The sequence below is a fragment of the Alligator sinensis genome, unplaced genomic scaffold, assembly GCF_000455745.1.
Source record: "Alligator sinensis unplaced genomic scaffold, ASM45574v1 scaffold21_1, whole genome shotgun sequence".
Classification (NCBI taxonomy): Eukaryota; Metazoa; Chordata; order Crocodylia; family Alligatoridae; genus Alligator; species Alligator sinensis.
Genome location: NW_005842445.1, coordinates 265406 through 269875, shown reverse-complemented (window position 1 = coordinate 269875; position 4470 = coordinate 265406). Strand labels below are relative to the sequence as shown.

General features: G+C 49.1%; 1 protein-coding gene across 1 annotated transcript in view; it reads left to right on the top strand.

The window, feature by feature from the left end:
* The window catches only part of LOC112551378 (C-type lectin domain family 7 member A-like), a 37819-nt gene that overhangs the window by 29297 nt on the left and 4052 nt on the right, over positions 1 to 4470 (top strand). The window lies entirely within an intron of this gene.

The following is a 4470-nucleotide window of genomic DNA, read 5'->3' as shown; positions in this document are numbered from 1 at the left end:
TCTCCCTGTTTCCACTTTTTATGTGCTCCCCTTTTGGCCCTTAGGCTGCCCTGGATTTCTTCGGTCAGCCAGGGAAGCCTCCTGGCCCCTTTCTCTCTTTTACCCCGCATGGGGATCGTCTTGCTTTGTGCCCGAAGGATCATTTCCTTAAGGCACAGCCACCTGATCACTAATCAGTGACAGCACTAATCGCCTGAATTCACTTAAATCAGCTTTCCTAAAGTCTAGTACTTTCACCCTACTAGTTACCTTACCCGCTCGACGTCTTATGGTGAATTCTATTATTAGGTGATCACTGTCCCCCAGATGGCTACCGATCTGTAGGTCCCCTACCATGTCACCCCCCCGTTGCCAATATCAGATCCAGTATGGCATTCCCCCTAGTGGGGCCGTGTATCTCCTGTGTCAGGTGGAGGTCCAGCACACAGGTTAGAAACCTGCGTGAGCGGTGGGACTTTTCCGTCTGTGTCTCCCAGCAGATGTCTGGGTAGTTTAGGTCCCCCATGACTACCGCCTCTTTAGCTTTTATGGTCTCTGAGAGCTGCCTCAGGAGCCCCGAATCTATTTCTTCCCCTTGATGTGGGGGTCTGTAGCAGACCCGTACCACCAAATCCCTTTCTCCTTGCCCCCCATGTAGCCTAACCCACAATCCTTCTACTTCCTCAACCTTGGATTCCGTCCCCCGCTGGGAGGATCCGGTGCCGCTGGATCCTGCTCCCCAAGGGTTAGCCCCGGGGGTGCACATATTTCTCCATATTCAGGTTGCCCACCCAAATCCATTTGGATCACAGGTGGGACTTTGAGAGTCACTTATTGAAGGAAGTATTCACCATTGCAGGGATAAAGAGATGCAGGACCACCCCATACCATCCACAAGGGGTCCTGCAACCTGAGCGACTTAATCGCACGCTATTAAATATGCTTGGCACCCTAAGGCACAAACAAAAGGCTGTATGGAGTCAACATCTGGCCCATTTGGTGCATGCTTATAATTCTACTCACAACAATGCCACCGGGGTTAGTCCGTATCTATTGATGTTTGGGCGGTAACCCAGGCTCCCCATTGACTTGTGTTTTGGAGTAGAGAAGGGCTATGATCAGCATGTGACTCATGGGTAATATGCCCAACAACTAAGAGATCGTTTAAGAAGAGCCCACCAGTTAGCTGCAGATGCCACAGGTAGAAATCAACTACGCCACAAGTGAGGCTATGATGCCATGTGCAAGAACAGGGTTTGAGTTAGGGGGATCAAGTGCTTCTGCAGAACCTCAGACTTACAGGCAAGCATAAAATCACTGACCGATGGAGAGCTGAGCCATACATTGTTGCCCAAAGGATGGGGGACTTGCCTGTGTGGTGGGCCAGTAGGGGGTGCTCCTGCGTTGAGCCACCCACCTCACTGTGCCCAAACACCTTCCAGGCTCCAAGTGCCTCCCTGGGGGTGCCTCACATCTGGCCGACCCCCTTCCTGGAGCACACCTGCTAGCTTGGAGTAAAAACTGCCACCACCCAGGGCTGGGATTTATTTTGGCTCTGTGCACCCTGGGAAACACAGGCCGAGTAGCCCTCAAGGGTACTCGACTCACTTCAAGCACTTGGGGGTGCTTCTCTCAGTCAGAAGCACAAGTAGTGGTCTCCCTTAGTTAGCCAAACCAAGGGGACCCCAAGGCATAATCTAGACCCACACACAATAAGCCTCCCATGCTACGCATCTGAGTTACTGCAAGCTATATATCTAGTTAGATCTCAGGTAGCTTACTCACAAGTATCATCCAGAGGCAGTTGGAGATTCCCTCTGTAGGCAGGCAGTTCCTTGATCATGAGTTTTGAGAGAGAGAGCAAGTTTCAGATGGTTCAGCTCCTCTCTCTCTGAGTCTTCCTCATGGCTGCTGCCTCTTCCTCCTGGGCAGTCCTTAACTTATATAGCCCTTATGACCTGATTTACCTGGTCCAATGGAGGCCAGCACCTGTTGGCTGTCAGCCAATCAATTTGAAATGCATCACTGGTTGCTGGGCAGACTGGCAGTCTCTAGCCCACCAGGGGGCCCAAGCCCCTCACCCAGGTATGTGATGCCAGTCACGTAGGCAGAGGGAGCAGGTTTCCCCCCTCCCTCAGGAATGTATCCAGCTCAGGTTACTTAAAGAGATAGGGTAAGGTGTGTACCCTCTGCAGGGCCCATCTTAACCAAATTGTCACAGAGCACAGTTTTTGGGGAGAAACAGGGGTGGTCTTCTGCCACAGCCTGCATGAGGGTCATGCATAGGAACTTGCTATTGCCTGTAGGAGGGGGTCTGTCTGAGTAGCTGGGCCAGTCGTATGGTTCAGCCCAAAGTATCACCCTGGGAGAATATACCTCAAGAAAAAAAAAAACCCACCGGCTGCGACCCAGGAAGTATCTGATTCTGATTCTAACTGTGATGAGTGGTATCCCTCTCAGTTCCACCCCAGCTTGGACATCTGCACCCCAGGGGATGCACTTGAGCATGAGGGGGCTTCTTTGGCATTCTCGTCCACCAGTGTTGATGGAGGAAGTGACTTACTGAGTTGTCCTTGTGAGAAGCCCCCTTTGTGGCCTCAGCAACAGCTACCATCCCTGCAGTTTTCTCCCCACTGTGGCCTAATACACACATGTGATATGAGTTTTGCTTTCAGGACTTTGAGGTGCAGTTTCCCAGAAAACCCTACACCTATCACCTTGAAGCTTGGCATGTGTTATGCTCACAGCAGAGGCTACCATCCCAACAAGTTTCATCGGAATGAGCCAAAAGACAACAAAGTTATAGATATTTCATTGATTCCCCATTATACTCTATGGCCAAATCTCCGAATTGGCTCTGAATCAATTCTGAATCTTCCAAAGTGATTCAGCTGAATTGAATTGGAAAAACAATTTGGATCTCCGAAACATATCTCTGGCATCTGAATAGGCTAAATCTGAATCCAAATCGAATAGCTCCCTATTCACACAGGCCTACTAACCACCGCTGTAGCCTGTGCTGGGTCAAAGCAATGACACTGGTCTGAAAGTGCTGACATCACTGCTGCAGTGTTGTTTCCACTATTAGTGGTTTCAGTCCCCTTAGCAGATCATATGCAGTGTGTGTGTGGTCTCCTGCATACCTGGCTATTTCTATTTTAAGCTACTAGGTGTTCTGCAAGTTTACACATGTCTGTTTTAGCTGATGTGAATGGGTGTCACTCTGTAGGACTCACTAGAGCTAGTTTGATTAACCCTAGCTAAGAATGGGGCCTGGAGCCCTGCTGCTTTTGGTTAGAAACTGGAGCCCCAGTGAAATTTAATATGGAAAAATCCATGTTGTTCTTGTACACGAAAACTTCATCTTTACCTGGTGGACTTTCTAAACAGAATTGCAGTTCTGCACATCCCTACTTGTGGGCTGCTACTTCAAAAGGTGCCTCATTTGAAGATATGAACTTGGGCTGTGGTGCAGATCTCTGCTATAGGCCAGCAGTGCAATGCTTCTGGTTGGAGAGCACTGTGGAGTTTTGTGGGGAGGATCTCAGCAGGTCTGTAGTAGCCTGCATGGCTCTTCTGGTACTTGTCACCATTATCCATTATAAGGAGTCTTCCAAACCAGGGCAGGGAGAGCTGGCCAAGGCCTCAAGTTCAAAATGTGCAAAACCAAGCTGTGGTTTGGAGAGTTTCTTCATTCCAGATCAGGACATGAAGCCCGAGGCAGGAAGTGTCTTACAGGATAGAGATTCCTCAGCATTCTGCACTGGGGCTTGGAAGCCCTCGAGGTCCAGCCCCGTGGCAGGACCTGAAGGAAGCTGTGCAGGGTCCTGGAAACCTTTGCAGCCCTGACTCCCTTGCCTGTCTCCAGCGGAGCATCTTTACCCATTGCTCCTCTGACTTTAATGCCAAACTGATTTGACAGATACCAATTCAGTTCACTTCAACAAAGAGAAATGTTATGATCTTCCTGATGCAAAAACTTGAAACTGAAATTTCCTCACAGAAGATGCTAGTTTTGCAGACAGTGAATTTGCTCTCAAGAAATAATTTTGGCAGACATTCCTGGCTGGGTCTAGTGGTCACTCTTGCCATTGCACTAGCTGAGAACAAGTCTTTATCACTGTTGCAGCCTGCTCTGGGTCACGCTGGACAGAAGCATTGACACTGTGGTCTTGAAGCTCTGACGTAACAGCAACATTGTAGTTTCCAGTACTCCCTCCACAGTTGCTTCAGCTCTTTAGCAGATGCTGTGAAATGAGTGTGGCCTTCTGTAGGCGGACTACTTTGGATTTGTGCTACTAGAGCTGGGCAGGGATCACATTTCTCTTCTGCAAGGAAAAAAATAATTGTGCTTATCAAAATATTTTGATTCCAAATCAGGACTAAAAGTCAAAACTTGGATATTTTTCTGGAGCAATGAAATACCTCTGTGGCTTGTTACTTAGAAGCCAGAGCAGCTACAACTCTAGGGTGGCCATCACGGGGACATTC